The sequence below is a fragment of the Saccopteryx leptura genome, chromosome 9 (assembly GCF_036850995.1).
Source record: "Saccopteryx leptura isolate mSacLep1 chromosome 9, mSacLep1_pri_phased_curated, whole genome shotgun sequence".
NCBI classification, from domain to species: domain Eukaryota; kingdom Metazoa; phylum Chordata; class Mammalia; order Chiroptera; family Emballonuridae; genus Saccopteryx; species Saccopteryx leptura.
In genome coordinates, this window is record NC_089511.1 from 25,734,440 (window position 1) to 25,759,294 (window position 24,855).

General features: G+C 36.6%; 1 protein-coding gene across 1 annotated transcript in view; it reads left to right on the forward strand.

Moving 5' to 3' along the window:
* The first annotated feature begins 291 nt into the window (after positions 1-291).
* The window catches only part of CNTNAP4 (contactin associated protein family member 4), a 313,756-nt gene continuing 289,192 nt past the window's right edge, over positions 292-24,855 (forward strand). The window contains exon 1 of the mRNA XM_066349003.1: positions 292-303. The gene's annotated coding sequence lies outside the window, so the exon portion shown is untranslated. The remainder of the gene's footprint in view (positions 304-24,855) is intronic.

Consider the following 24,855-nt stretch of genomic DNA (forward strand, 5'->3'; position numbering starts at 1 on the left):
ACTGAGGAGAGCAGGGAAGAACAGCCACCGTCTGCCTCCAAATACTGTTACATGGAAATAGAGCCTCTCCGTGTTTATATCACTGTTGTTGACTACGCTGTTGCTGTGTCTGAAGTTCTTCAATGCTATGAGGAAAATGTAAACACGGATGAGTCCTGATTTAACCAAAACTAGGAAATAGCAACTTTATATAGGTAATTTGAGAGGCATTGAAAGATGGCAAAGAAGCATGAAATTGTTATCTATCGGAGTCAAAAGGAAATAAATAATGTACAAACATATGTCATTTTTTAAAACATGAAGGTAAGTGCCAGGGAGAGGAATGAGGGGGCTGCAATGAGAATTAGGACAGGGAAGCTGGGAGAATAATATTGATGACTAACATTTATTTTGCGATTCTCACGTTTCAGGCATTGTGCACGTTATTTATACATATCTGTTCATAAAACCCTATGATGTAGGGACTTTTTAACATCTCCATTTTATAGATGGAGAAAGGGGAGCAGAAATACATCAGATGAGTTGGCCTACATCACACAGTTTATAAATAACGGAGATGCTTCACGTAAGAGACTGCTGTTATTCACTGTAAACTTTTTAGTGAAATTACACTTTTTCACTAAGTACCTTTGTTAATGTAATGACTGTAAAAAAAATCACTTAAAAGATTTCAGCTACTAAAGATTTATTCACTTTTCTTTTGAAGGAATTAAGTTTCCTTGAATTGATATCCCTGAGTTGTTATGTTGTAATATGAGGTTCTTAAAATTTAACAGGGAGCATGCTGGATGTGAAGAGACTACATAATGCCTTAACTTGGTGTGTGTATGATGCCAGGCAATCGTTCAGGACGTGGACTTTCTGTGGGCCAGAATGCCTCCTGGTGAGCAGTCTTCAGAAATGTCAGGCGTCTTTAAAGAAAATCCTGGGTTGGGGTTTAGCAAATCTGGTGCTTACGTAGGTAATGTTTCTATTTCACTGGGCACCGCATGTTCAAATAGATAAGTTAATTTTAAATTAAAGTAAGATCAGATAAAACTAGGAGCAATGTAAAATAAATTAACTCTCACCCCAGAGTAACCTGTGTTATTTCCTGTAAGATAATTTCTCATCATTTTTTTTTTCCAAAATAATCAAGACCATATATACTTGTAAAGATAAACTTTTATTCATACCATAAAAGTCTAGAAACTTGGATCTGAAAGAGGCTTTAAGGCTTGTTGGCTCTAACTTAGCTCAGGTCGACAAACATCTCTGTGAAGTCCCAGAAATGGAATAACCGATGCCTGGTAAATGTGTTTCACAACGAAATCAAACCTCTTGAGGTCAGCCACAGGCAATCCAATTATTTGTTAGAGACTCTAATTTATATTGGAATTACCTTTAAGACTTAATAATCTTGATTAATAAAGTTTTAAATAGCACATATTTATTGAACTTATAAAGATAATTATATGAAAGGCAACATGGGCTTTTCTCTGGCTCTTTCCTTTCCTATTCGTTTATCCAAATTAAATGCTACCGGCTAGAGTTAGTCACAAAAAACTTCTCTCTTGGGGAGATGGGAAAAGGTACCAAACTCTATATTTTTATTGTTGCTGTTCAGGTAGGAAATAAAGTAAATAATTTAATTCTGCCTTTATGAGAATTTAAATTTTGATAGTTTGTTTTATCTACAGCAATAAGCTTTATTTCCATTCATTTGAAAGTTAAAATCATTCGGTCAACCTGTACATCCAACAGTATCTTCTAAATCAGCAATACTTTTAACTCATACTTCCTGTGTGGAGTACTGCTTAATTTACAGTATTTCTTTAAAATAGAAAGTATCTTTTAAAATTATAAAGCCATAATGTCACAACTTTCATTCTTTTTGTATTTTCCCGAAGTTAGAAGCAGGGAGGCAGTTAGACTGCCACATGTGCCTGACCGGGGTCCACCCGGCATGCCCACCAGGGGGCAATGCTCTGCCCATCTGGGGCATTGTTGCGAGTGGAGCCATTCTAGCACCTGAGGCGAAGGCCGTGGAGCCATGCTTAGCGCCAGGGCCAACTTTGCTCCAATGGAGCCCTGGCTACAGGAGAGGAAGAGAGAGACAGAGAGGAAGGAGATGGGAAGGGTGGAGAAGCAGATGGGCGCTTCTCCCCTGTACCCTGGCCGAGAATCGAACCTGGGACTTCCACACCCCAGGCCAATGCTCAACCACTGAGCCAACCAGCCAGGACCACAACTTTTATTCTTGAACATGTTCTATGATTTCACTGACTATCACCAATACGATTATTTATACTTTGCTAATTCAAGAAAAGGCAAAAGAGGAGAGAAAAGATGAATTTTGAAAGTTTTATATGGTACCCAAACCATATATTAAGTTTTTAAAAATAGATGCTTATGCGTAGGAAAGAGTTGTACTTTATTGATTTTACATAGACATGGATTTTAAAAAATCATTAACTCTGATGCTTGGAATAAAAATTTAAGAGTAGAAGGAAAGACAACATTTAGATATAAATGTGCTTTACTATTGATATTTTCACACATTTTTGAAATGATAGAATTATTCTTGTTGAATGTAATGGATAGAATTTTACCTCTATAAGCAAAATATTTTCTATTTTTTGTGTGGTGTTTAATTTACCAAGAATTGTTATTATTTGCCTTCAAGAAATAATTCTCATTTGAGGATAGGGATTGAAAATGGATAGTGATAGAAAAAAAGAGTCTATTTGTGACAAATAAATTTAGTGATAAATAAATACTAAATTTAGTTACTTAGAATAAATTTTCACTGGTTCATCTTTAAGTTACCTGACTTGACTATTTATACATCATAAAAGATGAAGCTTCTTTGCTATGAAGCTTTACCATTAATGCATATGTAGGAACAATTTCAAATATACAAGTCATTCTCAGCCTATTAAAGCAAAGCTATCTAAATGAGAGGTCATGTAAGTACTTTATTATAGGTGTTTTTCCACAGCTTAGAAAGTATTTAAGCATGGTCTTCATGCGTATTTGTTCACAAAGTTTTCTAAATGTGTGACTTATAAGCACATTCATAAGTAGTATTTCAGGACACTGTATTTTAATAATATAAACTATTTAAAATTTAAAAATCTGTCTTAATATTGGGTATAAAATATATTGTAAACTGATATTAAAAATTTGAATGTTTAACACTTATGTATTTGAGATAGTGAAAGATGAATACACTCAATTAAGGTGATATCATCATAAATTACTGTTTTAACACCCAGAGTCAAGGTGAATAACGAGTTAGTGTTCCACACCAAAGTCTAAAACTATTTACACCTTATTCCTCAAGTTTAAATCAGGATTTGAAGAGTCTTAAACTCATCATAAATAGGAAGATGAGAAGAAGGAAGGGTAGGGAGGGAAGGAATGAGGGAGAAAAGAAGAAAAGAAGAAAAAAAAGAAAGGAAAATTGAAGAAAAGAAGAAGGAAGAAGGAAGAAAGGAAAGAAAGAAATCTAATGGATGTAAGACACATTTATAAAACTTGACAGGATGCTCTGTAGGCCACTGCACTTTTACAACTTTAGGGCCACCAGTCAAATAGAGTACAATGTTGCGTGACCAGGTGGTGATGCAATGGATAGAATGTTGGCCTGGGATGCAGAGGACCCAAGTTTGAAATTCCGAGGTCACTGGCTTGAGCACAGGCTTGTCCAGCTTGAGCGTGGGCTCACCAGCTTGAGTGTGGGGTCGCCAGCCTGAGCGTTGGATCGTAGACATGACCCCATGGTCGCTGGCATGAGCCCAAAAGTCACTCCCTTGAAGCCTAACGTCGCTGGCTTGAGCAAGGGGTCACTGGCTCGGCTGCAGCCCCCCAGCCAAGCCACATATGAGAAAGCAATCATATTACATAACATTTATGTAAACATTTATGAACAACGAAGGTGCTGCAACAAAGAACTGATACTTCTCATCTCTCCCCCTTCCTGTCTGTCTGTCCCTATCTGTCTCTCTCTGTGTCTCTGTCTCTCTCAATAATAATAATAATAATAATAATAATAATAATAATAACACTAATAAAAAGTTTAATGTCAGTGGCACTCCCAGGGCTATATAGCATGGCAGACCTGGGACTAGGCTTCTCTTACAAAGAGCCATTCTTAGTCACGGGTGAGTTCCTTGTTTACGGTTGTAGTCCTTCATCCACTTCGCCGTAAGGATTGAAATCATTTTCTAAAATATTGATCTATTTTGGACCCTCACCTGCTCCTACTCATTTTTATGCCTTTTCCCTAGAAATGGGTTTTTCTTCCTGTGTCTGTTAAAAACTTCTTGTTAGAAGTGGTTCTTATGAAGAAATGGCCAAGATTTCAAGCTTCTGATCAGCTCTCTCTCACTCCCACAGCACTGGTTCTATAAGGATCTGTTCTCAAAGGACACTCTGGGCAAAAGAACACTTGTCATTAATAGTTAGTCCTTCTGTCCTAATTTCTTATGTAGCTGCTCATGTCATGAGTTGAAATAAATAATGTAGAAATCCTAAGAAAAGAAATTTCATTTTCACAATGTATACTATAGAGATAGTCAAAGTATAAAATAACAACACATGTGTTTTTTTTTCTGTATAGAAAAGTAAACTCTAACAATCTTATATTATTTCTCTACATAACATATTTAACAATGAGAAAGCATTGTAATGTGACTGCAGTTCTTGAATATGGCCTTTGTTTTTCCTGGCTTTAAAATAAATGTTATGTAATTATTTACTTGGTATTTCATTAACCCAACAGAGCACAATCACTATGCAACTAACTATGCAAAAATATAACAAAAAAATTAAACCAAAATAACAGAGTTCTTTCTCTATCATCGTTTCTTTGTCCCTGTCCCTTATTTACTGTCTTCCTAACAAAGTCATGAGAAGTAATATTTTAGATGTGCTTGTTAAAAATGTATGTTGTCAGCAATTTTCCCATATAGAGATGCATAAGAACCAGGTACGTTGATATTTCATAGATGGAAAAATAACGGTTCATGTAAGAAGCTCAGCTATGGGTTGGATGTAGGATCAATACACATAAGTGAGTAGTTTTTTAGTGCACCACCACCAATTAGAAGACACGCATATGTGTATATGTATGTTTAAAATATATAATTTATAACTAAAATTATAGTGGATCTAGAAATAAATCTAATGAAAGTTTTGTGATCCCTGTGCATGGATGTTTCTAAAACTTGCTGACGGACATTAAATAAAACTTTAATAAATGGATATGTATGCCATGCTTATGAGGGAAGCTCATTTTCTAAGAATATCCATTCTCTCTAAATTGATTTATAGACTTGAAACTTCTTCAATGAAAATCTAGAAGAGTTTTCCATAAAATTTGACAAGCTGATTCTAAAGTATATATGGAAGTTCATTGGTCCTAAAAGACAAGGCATGTCTGAACAAAAAGATGGATAACGAGGGGAAACTTCCTATTTAGAGATTAAGATTTTAAAAACTGTGGTAATTAATACAGTGTGCCACTGGTGAAGGGGTATATAAATTGACCAGCAAAATAAGATAGAAAGCCTGCAGATGATGCCAAAGAAATATATGGATAAAAATATGAACTAGCATTTCCTCAAAAAGGTAGCATGTATGTTCAAGAAGTAAAGATTCAAAGAAAAATTTAAGTTCACTGTAATCAGAAACATGCAGAATGACCTACTATGTTTTGCTCATTCAACTGGCAGAAAATACCCAGTGTGTGAGAGAATATGGATCAAAGGAATTTATTATTCATCACTGACAGCAATTTAAGTTGGTGTGACAATGTTGAAAACTAGTTTTACATTAACTTATGAATTTAATACTTATTTACCCAGAAATGTCATCCCTAGTTACATATCTAGTAGGAATTTTACACCTTGTACCCGGAGACATAAAGAAGATGATTCATAGTAATAATGTTTGTAATTTTAAAAATCCAGAGATGACTTAATTAATTTTTAACAAATTGTCGTATATTCACACAATAGGTAGCAATGAAAATGAATGAACTACATTATCCGAGAGCTACAGGATGACATAGATTATTCTTAATAACATCCTCTTCAATGAAAAATAAGAAGCAAGATGACATGCAGTATGACTCTTTTTATATATTCAGAAACAAGTAAAACTAGGGCTAGCTCATGGATATTTCTTATACCAATGATCTTATATTCATTTTTTTTTCAAAATTAAGAAATAGACTAAAAATAAAAATGAAATTAAGAGAGTCATGTGTGAACTTGTGGTGATATAAATTATAAATCAAAGATTATGATTAATCCCATTTCCTGTAGCTGATAAAAAAAATCAGAGATCAGAGTAGTTATTTTATTTGTGTAAAATGATATAAATGGAAACACTTTAAAATGGAGTTGGAGCACCTGACCAGGCGGTGGTGCAGTGGATGGATCATTGACCTGGGATGCTGAGGACCCATCCATGTTCAAAACCAGGAGGTTGCCACTTGAGTGCAGGCTAACCAGTCTGAGTGCAGGGTTGCTGGCTTGTTTGTGGGTTCATAGACACGACCCCATGGTCTCTGGCTTGATGCCAAAGGTCATTGGCTTGAAGCCCAAGGTCACTGGCTTAAGCAAGGGGTCACTGACTCAGCTGGAACCCCCCAGTCAAGGCATATGTGAGAAAGCAATCAATGAACAACTAAGGTGCTGCAACTACAAGTTGATGCTTCTCATCTCTCTCTCTCTCTCTCTCTCTCTCTCTTTCTCTGTCTCGCAAAATAAAATAAAATAATAAAATAAAATAATAAAATAAAATAAAATGCTTTCCAGAGGAACTGCCTTGCATGTCTTAGACCTTTGGAACATTAAAACTAGCCAAAGATAACCTTTGGACTGGGTCTAAAGCAGTACTGTATTCAAACTACTGCTAGCAAAGATCAAGAGAAAGCAAATATGATCACTGAAGTGGGAATTAAAGGTATTCTTTAGAATTAGCATCACTCTGTTAGCTTATCAGCACCTACAGAGCAATTTCTTCCTCTGTTCATGTAATTGCTCTCTTTCCTGTTCTCATATATACCACTCGTTTTCACCTCATGATTGGCACACGATTTGTGTTTTGGCCTCAGTCAGTGCCTCCCAAATAGCTATTCCTTTTAGAATCTCATAAATGCTTATTGCCTTGCACTCTGGCCTTTTATTTTTAGTTTAACATTGATCTCACATCCTACAGATACAATGGTGCAGATACTGATTTCAGTCAGTGAGATGAAAATCCACTGCCTTGCCGCCAGATCCATTTGCCACAAAGAGCAGGGGAATAGAATAAAGTAGTTCTTCAAGATAGTTCTGCACAAAAGTTCTAAAATGATCGAAGGTGAACATTTCTGACAACTATTTAACCATACAGTTCTCTAAGACCCATAAGTCTAATTTATACAAAGTGTGTCCCCTCTAATATTTTTCTAGTTTCATAGACACAGACAACAGTATGGGGATTAGGAGAGGGAAAAGGGGGTGGGGGAAGGAGGGATAGAGGATAAAGGGGGGTAAATGGTGATGGAAGGAGACTTGACTTGGGGTGATGAACGCTAAATACAATATACAGATGATGTGTTAGAGAATTGTACACTTGATACAGATATAATTTTATTAACCAATGTCAACCCAAAAAATTCAATAACAAATTTTTAAAAGGAAATATGAAATAAGAAAAGAGATATAAAAATGCAGAGGACAGCACTAACACTTTAAATATTTCCAATAAACTAAAGGCAAATTTTGTAATGCCTTTTCCTGCACACTCTGACTCAAACATCTTTTAAAGCATTTTCATAACATTTGGCCTTATCAGAGCTGAAAGGAGCATTTGAGATCATCTATTCAGATCTTCTTATTTTATAGATAATGTTTCCAAGCCAAGACTGGACTCAAGGTCATTTCTCCTGGTGTCTAAATCTGATGGTGGTTTTTAGCCCTAATTCAGTGACCTGAAGGATTTCTGTCATGTTGGACAGAATAATGCTTTTAGAAGCAATTTGAGAAAGAGAAAGTGAATGCCAAATGTTCTGGTGTATTCTTCACATGAAAGGTAGTTAGTTCTACCACAAGTTTGTTATGCTTCTGCAAAATGCAATCTCAGTGGAATTTCACAGCCTCTTCCCACTGAGACAATTCCTCTGTTGCTTCAGGTAAACTTTCTTAAAAGGTAGGGAGGACAGAGAAGTAAGTCAGCGATCTCTTAGAGTATTGAGAAATAAAATTCATGTGACAACATGGGAAGCGTCTTTATTGATGTATTTGAAAAGAGATGCCACTTTTTTTTTTTTTATATAATTTTATTTTTTTAATGGGGTGACATCAATAAATCAGGATACATATATTCAAAGATAACAAGTCCAGGTTATCTTGTCGTTCAATTATGTTGCATACCCACCACCCAAAGTCAGATTGTCCTTGTCACCTTCTATCTTGTTTTCTTTGTGCCCCTCCCCACCCCCTATCCCTCTCCCATTCCCCCCTCCCCCCCGTAACCACCACACTCTTATAAATGTCTCTTAGTTTCACTATTATGTCCCACCTACGTATGGAATAATACAGTTCCTGTTTTTTTCTGATTTACTTATTTCTCTTCGTATCATGTTATCAAGATCCCACCATTTTGCTGTAAATGTTCTGATGTCATCATTTCTTATGGCTGAGTAGTATTCCATAGTGTATATGTGCCACATCTTCTTTATCCAGTCGAGATGCCACTTTTGAAGAAACTCAAATCTAACTTCAATTTCTTGTCAATATATTTTTTATTCCTATTAATAAAAAATATTAATACTTCGTATTAAAGTAAGCACTTTGAAGCTATGCATAAAAAAAACAACTATCTTTCAAATTTACATTTTTGGCTATCCTCAAAACAAAATAAAACAAAACAAGCACCCAAAATGTCATTTTCTCTTACCTGGAAATCCTTTCTCCTGCCCAGATAGTGATTAGATTCTGTCTATCATTTAAATTCCAGTTTATAGCTTACCTCCTGTGATCTCCCAAGGTGTTATGCTTCTTTCCCAGAATTAGTCTGGGTCCACCTCATTTTTATCCTATCACAGTGCTCATTACAACAGAAGTTACTTTCAGATTGAGAGGGGCTGCTGCTCAATATGCATAGAAACCAATACTGTGGCACCTGCTTTTGAGAAATGGAAAAAGCTTTTATCATGGGGTGGACCAGCAAGGAGACACGAGGCAAAGCTCAAATCTTCTCCCTGATTTGGAATTTGGGGTGAGGTTTTAAGGGGTAGCAGTTAAGGGTTCACAAGTGTTTCTCGTGAGTGATGTTTTACTAGTGTTATTCATTGGTCAATTTTGGTTCATGGTCTTGTTCGAAAAAGATAGCCCCAGTTTGTGATGGTTCCGTTGGCTGCACTAGAACCTCCAGTTCCTGTTGGGTTCAGCTAATGGGAAGTAAAAACGAGAAGAAGCTAGCTACTCAGTTCTTGGCCTTTCCAGTTAAGAGAGCAAGGGCAGTGTGGGGAGTGGGGAGGCTACAATGGTGGGAGTGCCTGGGGGGCGGTAGGTTTCTGCACATGCGCTCAGCGCAGCTTAGCTCCAGCTGGGGATCCTGGGGCACAGAGCTCTGGGAAACATTTATGCCTTTGCTTCTCTTAGCTCAGAGGTAGCAGTGTTTTTCTGCAGTTATTAATCTTTGGCTAACCTCTCCTCTGTTCCCACAGCCCTTCCAATACCCATGTAAGAAAATTCTGTATAAAACACCTTGTGTTTGACATGCATAGGATGGTCCTGTGTATTTATATCTGGAACTAGTACAATGTTTAATACAAAATAAGTAGTAAAAAAAAAGTATTTTGAATGAGAGTGGGTCCTTACTGACGAGATATGATTCCAGTCTGCAATTATAAGATTTTGTAGGGACATGAAACTCTTAGTAGCAAAACAGTCAATAATAAATTACTTATAAAATCAGGCATCTCTCAGCTATCATTTCCACTGAACACTAGCATAGACAACCCCCTCACTCACTGTGTTAGGTCATTTGTAGGTTAGTTCATATTTGGGTGTCAGATGTAGTCAACATTATATACACCTAGCCAGTTAAATGCAAATTTACTTCAATCTTCAAAAGTTAATGATTTGAATATCAGAAGATTAAGAAAGGCCCTTGGAAAAATTGATGCAGACCGCAAATATTTTTGCGCAATTTTCCTTTTGTGTTTATGTTGTTCAAGTCAGACAGATGCAAATGATGTCTTATCCTGCTGTTACACAGTTTTGTCAGAAAAATAATGCAAAGATAAAGAAAAAGAAGACTCAGCATGAGTTAAATTATTGCAGGGCTACAAATTCTTCCCATCCCAGTGTATACCTCTCTTTGCAAGGTGACATTACTCATTCCCCCAATAATGAAGTGGCATCTCTTGCTCCACCTCCTTAGATCCTAGCTAGACTTGCACTGCGATGAATAGAATGTGGTGAAAGCGACATAGCATGACCTCCAGAGAGTAAGCTTCAAAAGACCTTTCATTTTTTATCCTCACCCTCTCTCTGATCACTGCCCTGAACCCCCCATGTAAGGAAGCCAGTGTGGAGCACAATGAAACACTCCATCTGGCCCCCAGTCACCAAATACACAAAAGAGGCCATCTTGGATTTTCTAGTCCATCTGACCTCCAGAACTAGGAGATAGAACAGGTCATTGCTCTCTTCAGCTACTGTGTTGTAGGGGTTTGACTGAAACGCAATACTTGCTTCAGTTCTAGATTACTTTAATAACTAGTGAGGAATTGTAATATTTTCATAATAATTACCTTTTCTAAAGATAATGACCTTTTCTGTATAAAGCAATAAACAATATTCTATGAGGCAATAAATCTTTGTCATTACCAGAAACCCCAATTTCTGAAAGAAAATGAGTGGGCAAAGGAATGGACAAGTTTTTATGAGCAATCAAAATATTTATTCTAATACAGGTTCATTGCTTTAAGGGAACTATGACTTATTTAATAAGCAGGCCAGTGATTTTGATGATATATGATGCAATGAGATATATTAAAGGAGAATATGAGTTTCTCAAAATTTCTCCTTGGATTTAACAAAATTAACAGGATCATTGGTTAAAGGTATGGTCTTTTCAAGAATGTGCAGCTCTTTTTGAGGGAGACACTGTCACACTGAATTTTTTTTGAAAATGAGTCAACTGATGTCACTAAAATATTATATAACCATACATATAGACATACATATAGACATAGATATAACTATAATATATAATTATATGTTATAAATATGTAGGTATATGCTATATATATAAAAACATATAACACATGCTTTACACAACACATATCATAAATTATTTCACAACTTGTAAGAGACATGAAGTTATGAAAAAGCACAAATACATTAAAAAATAGTAATACTGACATGACAGTGAATTAGTATGCAATGGTATGCATAATAAACGGTGGTTCTTATGTGAGAAAATTTTGATTTTCTTAATTCAGCCAGGGCATTCAATGAAGTAAGAGAATTTCACAAGGACTTTGTAACTTAAAAAGGCTCACATAATTTTGTGGGTATATTTTTCCCTAAAGAAATCATGAATATAATGAATTTCAATAATATAATTTTTTCTTAAGTACAAGAATGGATCTGGGGTAACATCATCTGACTATATAACTGATAACTATAGGAACTGGGAGGGATCAAAACTAACATTTGACCATACTGCTCTCTGGCAAATTTTATATCTATATTTATTTTAAAATCTAAGGGTGAGTATATTAAACTTTTAATTTGGGATAAACACTTAATGACATCAAATATATTTATAATTGTTAGGTATCATATATTTTAAAGAAATTTTTAAAAAGTTTCTTATGATTATTTTTTAAAACCACTTTATTAAGGTATAATTGACATACATAAAGCTGTGCGTATTTAATGTACACAACTTAATGTGGTTTCTTGGGTTTATTTTTATACCAATAATTATGGGACCCATATACTAAACCCTTATTTTATTATAGGAACTGGAAACTTTGCATTAATTATTCTCATGTCATATTCACAGGATATAAATACAGTGGTACCTTGAGATACGAACAGACCAACATACGAATTTTTTAAGATAACAAGCTGCGACTTGGTCCGTATTTTTGTTCGAGATCCAAGCGAAATTTTGAGATATGAGTTGTGATTCGGGAAGCTGCCACTAGTTGGCGCATTGGCGCTCAGGTCCAGTATTGGCAGTTTGATATATGAGTTGACTGACTTACGAGCTCAGTTACAGAACGAATTAAATTTGTATCTCAAGGTACCACTGTATCAAAGATTACAGAGATTTGGTGACTTGCTCAAGTAGCAAATAGGAGAGATCAAAACGCTTGCTCTTGGTCTCATTCCTTTCAACATTTCTTTCAACTGGGCCACAGCGCTCACTAAATTTTCTTTTTTTTAACTGAATTTTACAGAGACAGAGGGAGAGTCAGAGAGAGAGAGAGAGATAGGGACAAACAGACAGGAATGGAGAGAGATGAGAATCATCAATCATTAGTTTTTTGTTGTGACACCTTAGTTGTTTATTGATTGCTTTCTCATATGTGCCTTGACCGCGGGCCTTCAGCAGACCGAGTAACCCCTTGCTTGAGCCAGTGACCTTGGGTCCAAGCTGGTGCTCAAACTAGATGAGCCCGCGCTCAAGCTGGTGACCCCGGGGTCTCAAACCTGGGTCCTCTGCATCCCAATCCGACGCTCTATCCACTGCGCCACTGCCTGGTGAGGCTTAACTGAATTTTAACTACAATCAGTTTTAATCTCTCTTAGGTTTTTTTTCCGTGATATTTTTATTATTTCTTTACATTTCAAGTTACTTTATTTTGAAATGTGAACCAGATTGTGCACACTAATTTATATTTGAGGACTATTTACTGGATATTTTAGTTACTCTGCATGTAATTTTTTAAATTGAACTTACACCTTGGTAGGAATATTGAACATACACCACCAAAACAGTGTCTCTGAGCAGTCTACATGGTTATTTCAGGCAGCTGAGTTCCTACAAAGGGCATAAGAACTTTTTCTCCTCTTTTGAAACTTTACAGTCTGATATTTTAATGCACATAATTTCAGTAAGATTGGAGCGAAAATTGCTTATAAAAGCTTTTTGATGGAAAAATTAGGTACTGAAATATTGACATATAATGAGAACGTTACCCAGCCCTTGACAACATGTAGAGTAGTACTGTCCAGTATAAACTTCCTGCTTTGATGGAAATGTTTTGTATTTGTACAGTCCAACCTGGGAGCCACTAGCCACATGAACTGTTGAGCACTTCATATGTGGATAGTGTGACCGAGCAACTGACTCTAAGGTTAATATGGTGTGCAGTTACCGTACTGAACAGCAGGTCAAAATGAAATTACTTCATATGCCCACCCACCTCGTTAGGGCTGACCTCTCGTGACTGTCAGACAGTACACCGAAAGTGAGCTTGCCTCCCTCCTTAAGAATGCAAGTGAACCCTATAACTGCTCGCTTTCTTTTTTCTGCCACTGTAAGGATAGCACCATAACGTGTTTGCAAAAGTCTAACAACCAGTTTTACTCGTAGATTAGCCCCAGCTATCCTCACTCTTCTAGAGCAGTAGTTTTCTACCTGAGAGTTGGAGAATTGCTCCCTTAAGGCCTTTAAGGCACACCAGCTGCCAGGCATGAGGCTTGCTGTCTGTTGTAGATCTGAAGATCTAGGTGGTGGGTGGATTTGATTTTCCTGGATCTGCCTGAGGCCAAAGTTGTTTCTGCTTCATTATTCTGAGAAATGGAAACTTTCCATGAGGCAGTCTAGAGTTCTGAAACATAAATGCTGGGAGATATAAAAAAATTTCAAAGCCCTTATCTAAAGAGTCTTTGTTTTCTATAGTAACTGAGTTCCCTTATGCTTAAATCAGTTCACTATAAAGATATCACAAATCTAAGCATGACATTTCCTAATGCTATGCCTTCCTACTGGGATAAGCTTTTTCTATCAGAGAAGTAAACTTTGAATGCTGTAGTCACGGAGACAAAACTGTACAGGAGGCGAATCCGTCTTTGACGCCTAATTATCCCTTTCTTCCTCCTCCCCCATTCTCTACCGCACTCAATCTTTTATTCTGCTTTTTTCTCCTCTTTCCTTTTCTGTTTAATACTCTTGAATCTAGTAATCTTTACCCTTGCCTAAATCATGGCCAGTTCTTAAGAAAAGAACAGAAAGAAATTCAGATAAGAGTATACTTGAATTTTAAGCATAATGTTATATCTGTTTAAAGAATCAGGTGTTTTGTCTTATCTAAATATATTTAAAACAATTTGATGGAATCAAAGATTTATTTTCTAGCTCCTGAAATCTGATCTTAATTTTGAGTACCTATTGTTCTTATGTGTAACGTTAACTCTGATTCAGGCTCTATATCTAAGCAGATGTTTAAATCAAGAACAATCCTATAAAGAAACCTATATATCAGTAAATATTGGTTTTATTATACCATATGATATTAAATTAGACACAAGAGCATCCATATAGTACTTACCTTAAAGAAACACGCAAGCAAATTGTTTAGTAAAGAGCTTTTTATTAAAGAAAAAACAAAACGAAACTAAAACTACTGTTTTCTCCTCCTCTAACCTCTCAATTCCTCATGAATAGTTAGCTGCTTTTTGGTCTGAAATGTACTTTAGAAGACTTCATAAAATAACTTGATTGTCTTATGTATAACAGAAGTATGTTTCACTACTTTTTTATACTTCAACCCAATGTGGAGGAAAGAAATCAGATTTATTCTCAACTGAAATAAGCATAATTTATTTGTCAGCATAACTGACAAAAATATATATAATAATTAGTTTTAAGATACTAGATACCAGGTGACAAAGCATAATAGTTACGAAAGTTAAGTAATAAACAAGTTGAGCTCTAAGATCGCCTAAGCTTACTGCCTATAAAATGTTTTTAGGCCATGGTGCAGGGAGAAGAGAACTACACAACCTGGTAGATTCCCTGAATTGTGAGTTTGGGATGATCAAAGCAGTAATAACTCACAGGTGACAGTACCACAGCAGAAAGAGTTGTACACAGAAAGAACTCAAACATCTCTGGAAGTTTCCTCTTAATTGTTCATACTAATCAGCCTATATGTGTGAAGAAATTATCTGAGACCATTCAAATATATTAGAGGGAAGAGGTTTTGGCTCTCTCACAAGCTGTGAAATAATGCCTATGTCTATCAGCCAGTCAAGAAAGACACATAATTTACAGGGCATTTATAGAATACTTAGCATGATCTTACATCAGGAGTGGTCATAATTAGCCCTAGGCTAAAGATTTCTCCAGACTCATCTAATATTCATAAAAGCAAGAACTAAATGGATCAAATTACTGCTAGGTAACCTAAATGCATTCCAGAATAAAGCTAAAAAGACTTGTAAGAATACAATTGTCCAGTAACGAACATTAAAATTCACACAATGTCTGGAATTCAATCAAAGATTACCAGGCATACAAAGAAGCAGGAAACACAACCCAAAATGAGGAAAATAACCAATAATAACCTAATGGTATTGTAATCTAACAGATGCTAAAATGAATAGGTAAGGACATTTAAACAATGTAATTTTATTCTGAATACTCAAAAGGTTAAGTAGTGTCACAGAAGAAATAAAATGAATAAAAAGTAAAGTTCTTGAGCTAACAGTTTAATGACTGAGATGAAAAATACTCTGGATATAACAGCACATTAAATATGAAAGAACAAGAGATTGGTGAACTTAAAGACATTGAAATATAGCTATTAGAAATAAAATACAGAGATGAAAATTGTAAATGAAAAGAGCATGTGTGAATTGCAGGACAACTTGTAGTGACCTAATATGCATGTAAGTGGAGTCCCTGAAGAAGGTGGGGAGTAAAAAATTTTGAAAGAACAATGGCCAAAGTTGTTCAAATATGATGAAAACTTTGAAATGTAGATCCCTGTGCTCATATTCATGGATTACAAGTCTAAATATGGTTAAAATATTATTTATTTCTATGTTGATCTATAGATACAACACAATTCCAAATGAATTCCAGATATTCTATTTTGGAGATATCAGCAAACTGATTCTAAAGTTTATGCAGAAAGACAAAAGACCTAAAATAGCAAACACAATACTAAATAAGAGCAAAGTCAAAAAGTGATACTATCCAACTTCAAGACTTACTGTAAAGCTACAGTAATCAACACAGCATGCTATTGGTGAAAGAATAGATAGATTAATGGAACAGCAGAGAGCCCCACAGTGAACTAATCTTTGAAAAGGAGTACAGGCCATTAAACAGAAAGAGAGCAGTCTTTTAAGACACTACAACTTTCACACAAAAACAGACTCAATATGGGTCACAAACCTGTATGTCAGATGCAAAAATGTAAAACTAGAAAACTTTGGAGAAAAATCTATGAGATTGTACATTTGGTGACAGTTTATAGATACAATGTCAAAAATAAGAACCATGAAAGATAAAAGTGAAAATACATATTTTATTAAAAACAAACTTCTCTGTGAAAGACACTGTTAAGAAAATTAATGGATAAACCACAGACAGGGGAAAATATATGTAAACCATATCTGATTAATGAATTGTATTAAAAATATACAAAACTCTTAAACTAAACACTAAGAGAATAAAATAATTAAAAATGGGCAAAAGGTCTGAACAGACACCTCACCAAAGAAGATATACAAATGGTAAATAAGCATATGAAAAGATGCTCAAAATTTCTTATCATTAGTGATTTATAAGTTATACCAATAATGAAATACACCTGAAACTTATTAGAATGGCTAAAATTCAGAAAACTGACAATAAAACTGCTTGTAAGAATGTGAAGCAACAGGAACTGTCATTCATTGCTGATGGGAATACAAATGGTACAGCCACTTTGGAAGACAACTTGGCAACTTCTTACAAAGTTCAGCATAATCTTATCACGATACAACAATAACACTCCTAGCTATTTACACAAATGAGCTGAAAACTTGTATTCATACAATATACTGCTTGTGAATGTTTATAGAAGCTTTAATAATTGCCCCAAACTGGAAGCAACCAAGAAGTCTTTCAGTAGTGAATGGATAAACAAAAAATGGCATACCCATACAGGGGAGTATTATTTGGCAATAAAGAAGGAGCTACAAGCCCTGGCCAATTGGCTCAGCGATAGAGCATCGACCTGGCATATGGAAGTCCCAGGTTCAATTCCCAGCCAAGGCACACAGGAGAAGTTCCCATCTTCTTCTCCACCCCTCCCTCCCCCTCTCCTTCCTCTCTATCTTTCTCTTCCCCTCTGGCAGCTAAAGCTCCATTGGAGCAAAGTTAGCCTGGACACTGAGGATGGCTCCATGGCCTCCGCCTCAGGCGCTAGAATGGCTCCAACTGCAGTGGAGCAATGCCCCAGAGGGGTCGAGCATTGCCCCCTGGTGGGCATGCTGGGTGGATCCTGTTTGGGTGCATGTGGGAGTCTATCTACCACCTCCCCCCGCCTGTGTTTCTCACTTTGGAAAAATACAAAAAAAAAAAAAAAAAAAACCAACAGAAAAAGGAGCTATAAGGTCATGAAAACTGTAAGGTGAATCACAAATCCATATTGCTAAGTGAAAGAGGCCATACTGAAAAGGCTACATCATATATTCCAGGTATATTGCATTTTTGAAAAGGCAAATTATAAGGACAGTAAAAAGATCAGTTGTTAACCACGGGGTTGGAGGAAGAGTAGAACAGAGTTAAATAGGTGAAACATAGCAGACTCTTTTTTAAGGGCAAGAATCTATTTGTGTTATAAAACAATTATGGATAAATGATTATGCATTTCTCAGAAGACACAGAATCCCTAGAACCTTACAGCATGAAGAGTTAACCTTAATGTATGCAAATTTTAAAAAATCATTTAAAAGGGCAGTATTCCCTGGATGGAATGCAAAATGTGACAATATAATTACCAGTATTAGAAGTGTATGAAAGTCTTATTTAAGGGGATGGCTAAAAAAAGTTCTGAACTAATTTACCTTGGAAATGAGTGGTCTGTAAGACTGAAGGAATAGTACCTAAGCCCTGTACTTTAGTTGATAAAGATGTAGCCCATGGGACTACGGGTTAAAAATTGTGATACCACTTTAAAGGCATCTTGAAATTGAACAATTATGTGAATAATAGTAGATCATTGTAGTCTAATTTTTTGCTATTGGAGTGGCAATTTACAGATTAAAAAAAGAGAGAAGGAAACTAGAACAATTCATGTGGTAACAGATTTGCGATGGAGATGTCAGTATGAACTCATATTTAGCTTAATATGGATTCAAATAAAAGAAATATTTGTAGATCTCTGAAAATAAACAAGTTAATATATACACATATATTTCCTTGTTCTTTCAGCTAAGAGAGCCTAGAAGTAGCACGCAGCACTCTTAGCACCTAGATCTTGGTTTCTACTACCCTTCTCCGGTAAAAGGAAACAGGGCCCCTTAAAGAAATAGCTGAATCTAGGACTGGGGCAAGAAATATAAAAGATGAGCTTAGAGATTCTTGTGGTGCCAGAAAGTAAGGAAGGGCGATGCATGTACCCACACAAACACACAAAATGATGGTGATATATCAGGACAGGATTCGACTGAAAAGGCTACTGATGGAAGCTTTTGCATTCAAGATGAAACAATTTGAACAATGAAATAGGGTAGTATTAGATTGTAAGTTAACATATAAATATTATCTCTGATTGATTAAATAGATATATTGGGAGAATAGGCGAATCTGTCATACAGGAGAATTCCAAATGATTTATTTGGAATTAGATATTCTGCCCTCAAGATGGTGGATCATGATTCCCCACTTCATGTGTGCTGTGCATAGTGACTTCCTTCCGAAGAGGAGGGAAGGGCCAAGATAAGAAAAAAACATGGAAAAACGAGTAATATTACAGTGGGGAAACCTGACAAACACTTTCTCTTCTGAGTGATCAAGGTCAACATCATCAATGATAAGTTATGTCAGTGGTATGTATTTGATATGGTATGATGAAAATGTCTTTTACTTCTATAGTCTTTGTCTCAAAAACTCATAATCCCATTTTAAACATGAGAAAAACAAAAGGCCAATTCTGAAAAAGGGACCTAGTACAAAAGAGCTGACCGCTATGCCTCAAAACTGTTAAAATGATCAGACAGAAGTAAGGAAACGGAGACACTGTCACAGCCATAAGGATCCTTAGGACACATGAATACTAAATGTCATGTGGTGTCCAGAATGAAATCCTGGGACACACACACAAAAATGCATTAGCTAAAAACAAAGCATATCTGAATATGGTATGGACTTTAGTTAATGATAGTATCATAATGTTGGTTCATTAATTAACATGTACCAAATTAATGTGTTAATAATATGGGAAACTGGATGTGAGGGGTAAATAGGACTTTCTGTATTATCTTTGTAATTTTTCTATAAATCTAAATATATTATAAAATTAAAATTTATTTTTATGAAAAATATTTAATAAATATTAAGTATTTAAAGTTTTTAAAAATAAAACATTATTTAAAAATGGAAAATTTCAAGTCATTAAAAGATACTCCTCTCACTTTATAATATATATTTTAATAAGAATATTTAAAATTCTAAATACTTTCTATTAAATACTAAATTATGTTTTATTGTAAATCTTATTGAATTACATGACTATGTATCCATGTGCATATTATAGGTTCACATGTAAATATATGTCCACTTATTATATATATATACATTTATACACATATATATGTATGATTTGTTTATACAGGCAAGAATTTCAAAGTTTCTTGAACAATATTAAAGAAAAAAATGAAGTAAAGTTGAAATACCACATAAGCAAAGTACAAATTATTTACTATTAATGTTTTTCTGAAGAGAGCATTCAGTACTGTCCATACCTTTTTATCTTTATTTTTCAATTAAATATATATTTTTTAACAGGACAAAATTAAATTTTTAATAGATGTGCACGGGGAATTCGTATAAGCATGAAAATTCCAAAGACAGGCAACACTAAGTATATATGACATTTTGGACAAAGGAGAAAAAGTAGGGGGGGTGTGGTCTTAGATTTCAGAAGGAGAATAAACAGTTCGCAGGTAATTGAGGAGCAGAACACAAGAGGCAGCTGGTGACTCAGGAACAGTGGGACACAGTGGAAATCTAGTAGACATGCTTCTGCTGGGAGCTTCCTGTCTGATGCTGAAGTGACTATGTTAAGGTCCCCTTCCTTAAGCATTTTTTTTTTCCATCTGAATCTCTTAGGCAGGAAAGGAGAAAGAGTCAAAGGTTCGTTTTAAATCTTTTGTTTCTTAAACGCCAAGCTTAAAATCAAAGGCAGCTTGAGGTTGGCAAAACTTTGGTCCCCTTCATTATCCAGAAATTGAAAGTAGTAGCTACTACTGTTTAGCTGGGTTCAAAGGAAGAAAGCGAGTGCTTTCTACGATGGGCATGTCCTCGCTGTGGCCAAACCCATTTGACCCTATTACCTGAGAACACATGTGTTTATGCACTGGAATGTGTTTATATGTGTTGGGACTTTACTCTCTTGTTTTGGCTTCTTGAGGGTCCTGTCAGTGTAGTAATAGGTTCTGATAGTTAAAAAAAGATTACGCTTTTAAATTTTTGGAAAGCGTTCAGGAATGAAGGTCCCAATTCCCTGGACCAACCATAATTCAGACTTGGGAGAAGACCTGCTTGGTTTTACATTCCTGAGCATTTAGTCTTCATGATTTCCAGGGTCATGACTTGGTTCTTGCCTTAGAACGCATCTCTACTGAGCAGAAGGAGCAGCCAGCCATCTTCAGACCAACCCAACATTATCTCTTTATGTGTGTGTATCGGGGAGGGATCACAAGATGTTTTGGGCACTGTGACAGAAATAAAGATCACTCTGGTCCTCAGATCTGAATGCAATAATTGTTTATATTTTTATGTTTTTCCTAATATCTGTCCACAGGCAGATACGTTTTTGTATAGTTTTAGTTTTTACCATATAGATGGACTTTTAAACTAATCATTTTTTTTCAAATAAATAATAATAAAAGTTTAAATTTCCCATTAGGATGTACTTACTGTAGAACATTTTAAAATATTAAAAAGCATTATATCATTGCTCCAAGACAATGCCTATTAACATTTTAGTTCAATAGACAATGCCTATTTATTTCACACTTTTATACATGCATTTCGTCCTACATAATTTGATCAAATCATATATATAATTTTGCTCTCTTTTTTATTTCTTATGATTTTAAGCATCTATTTACTGTAAACCTTTGATAAGTATCACTTAAATGGTTACATTATGTAGTACATTAACAGGTTGTAATTTGCTTTAGCATTCTCTTGTTAGAAGATAATGTTCCCTATTTCTTGCTATTATAATGCTGCAAATGGGTATGATAATTGTGAATTTAGATTTTTTTTTGTGTCCAGCATAATTGCCTTACTAAAGATTTCTAAAGATAAAATTGTGTGATCAAAGGGAATGAAAGAATTTAAAGCTCTTGATAATGTTAGTGTAGGTAGCTAGCTATTAATGAAGGAAGGGAGCAAAGGGAATCAGACATTACAAAGCCTGCTTCATTAGGAAGCTTCAGCCTCCTAGGCTCCCCCGGGGACCTCTGCATTCTCTGCCCTCAGGACCTAATCCTGGAAGAAGGCAGACTGGAGGAAGGATCCTAACTAGTCATTATCAGGGAGGAATAAAAACAGCAGGAGAAATTCCTCTTCTTAGCACATGCCCGGAAGAAGTCAAGCTGGTGCAGGAGGAGGCAAACATATGCGCAGTAGGAACTAAGATGGTGTGAACATCAGGGCAGAACTAGCCTGGGAAAAGGATCGCATTGGGTGAGAAACACAGAATCTTGGAAGATCTAGAAAATGGATTGGTTAGGGAGAGGACAGAATGCCAGATCCTGAAAGGTTGAGCAATTAATTGATTGGTCTCAAAGGCCGTCTAGTTCTTCCCATGCCCAAGATAATACACTCCAAGCCAAGCTTAACAGAGCTCACTCTCTCGTTACCACGCGCTTGCCCTATTTGTTGGTGCGTTCTCTCTCTGTAGAGGCCACGTGGGCCCAGCAGGCTCCAAGTGCAGTCCTAACGTGTAGCGCCAACCAGAGTGCAGCCAGGAACATAGACTAAGCTAGCTGGATGAGGAGGACAGGGATTGAAATGGGCTGAACGAATGGCACAGAATATAGTGGCACTGTCCTTTCTCTGGGATTCGTGAAAACAAGGCTGGACTTCTTTCACAGCAAGACTGACGGAGCTGAGGCATTGGGAACCTGGGCACAGCTTTCAATTTCAGCCCCATTCGTTCTTACACTAAACCTTATCCTCCCATCTTTGGGTCCCTGGAATGCTCTCCTTGCAATCCTATGAAAGGGCCTCATTTTCACTGACAACAATAATATTATCATATGGCTTTCCAAAGTATTGTATTAATTTATAGTCCTACAGGGCTACCACTCCTTTTTGTTTTATAAAAGCATTACATTTTATTTTTAATTTTTATTTTTTTAGAGAGAAAGAGAGAGAAATGAGAAATATCAACTCATAGTTGTGGCACTTTAGTTGTTCATTGCTTGCTTTTCATATGTGCTTTGATGGGAGGAGGGGGCTCTAGCCAAGCCAGTGACCCCTTGCTCTAGCCAGCAACCTTGGGTTCAAACCAGTGACCTTGGGGTCAAGCATCAAGCCTGTGACCTTTGGCCTCAATCCAGCATGGGGTCACGTCAATGATCCCATGCTCAAGCTGGGAGCCTGTGCCCAAGTTGGGGAGTCTGTGCTCCAGCTGGATGAGCCCATGCTCAAGCAGGTGACCTTGGGGTTTTGAACTGAGACAGCAGCGTCCCAGGTTGATGCTTTATTCACTGTGCCACCACCAGTCAGGATTTCACTCTTGATTTTGATTATTTTTATAGAAAAATGACATCTTAATTTGCATATTTTTGACAAACAAGATTGTCCAACTCTTATCTCCTTTCAAGTGAATCATCAGTTCTCATCCATGTTCACTACATTATGGAATCTCTGTGCTTTATTTATTTATTTTTATTGAATTCATTGGGCTGACCTTGGTTCATAAAATTATATATAGGCTACTGGCGTACAATTCTATAATACATCATCTGTATACTGTATTTTGTCTTCACTACCCAAGTCAAGTGGCCATCCATCATTATTTATCCCCCATTTACCCTCTTCTACCTCCTCCCACCTGGTAATCACTATACTGTTGTCTGTATCTATGAGTTCTATTTTATTTTTTTCTTAAGCCTTTCACCCAGTTCCCAACCCCTCCCCTCTGACAGCTGTCAGTCTATTCTCTGTAACTATGAGTCTGTATGTTGTTTGTTAGTTTTTTTTTCTTTTTTCTTTTTTTTTATTTTTCTGAAGCTGGAAATGGAGAGGCAGTCAGACAGACTCCCGCATGCGCCCGACCGGGATCCACCCGGCACGCCCACCAGGGGGCGATGCTCTGCCCATCCGGGGCGTCACTCTGTTGCGACCAGAGCCACTCTAGCGCCTGGGGCAGAGGCCAAGGAGCCATCCCCAGTGCCCGGGCCATCTTTTTGCTCCAATGGAGCCTCGGCTGCGGGAGGGGAAGAGAGAGACAGAAAGGAAGGAGGGGGGGGGGGTGGAGAAGCAGATGGGCGCTTCTCCTGTGTGCCCTGGCTGGGAATCAAACCCGGGACTCCTGCACACCAGGCCGACGCTCTACCATTGAGCCAACCGGCCAGGGCCTGTTAGTTTATTTTGTTCATTAGATTTCACATATAAGTGAAATCATATGGTACTTGTCTTTCTCTGACTGGCTTATTTCACTTAGCATAATACTCTCCAGGTCCGCCCATGCAGTTGCAAACGGTATGATTTCCTTCTTTTTTATGGCTGAGTAGTATTCCACTGTGTAAATGTACCACAGCTTTTTTATCTAATTCATCTGATTGTCATTGGGTTGCTTCCAGATCTTGGCTATTGTAAATAATGTTGCAGTGAACATAAAAGTACATGTTCTTTCAAATTACTGTTTTGGGTTTCTTCAAACATATTCTCAGAAGTGTAATTGCTGGGTCATAATGCAGTTTCACTTTTAATTTTTTGAGTTAACTATAGAGTATACTGCTTTCCACAGTGGCTGCACCAATCTGCATTCCCAATAAGAGTGCATGGTGGCTTCCTTTTCTTCACATCCTCTCCAACACTTGTTTGTTGATTTATTAATGATAGCCATTCTGACAGGTATGAGGTGTTAACTCATTGTGATTTTAATTTGCAGTTCTCTGATGATTAGTGACATTGAGCATCTATTCATATGTCTATTGGCCATTGCTATATCTCTTTGGAGAAATGTCTATCAGATTCTTTGCCCATTTTTTAATTATACTATTTTTGGTGTTGAGTTTTATTTATTTTTTATTTATTATTATTTTTTATTTTAGTGAGAGGAGGAAAGACAGAGACAGACTCCCGAATGAACCCCAACTGGGATCCACCCAGCAAGCCCGCTAGGGGGCAATGTTCTGTCCATCTGGGGCCCTTGCTCTGTTACAATTGGAGCCATTTTTAGTGCTTGACGCAGAGGCCATGGAGCCATTCTCAGTGCCTGGGACCAACTCGCTCTAATTGAGCCATGGCTGCAGGAGGGGAGGAGAAGAGAAAGAGAGAGAGAGAGAGAGAGAGAAGCGAGAAGGGGAGGGGTGGAGAAGCAGATGGGCACTTCTTCTGTGTGCCCTGACGGGGAATTGAAACCAGGATATTCACACGCTGGGCTGA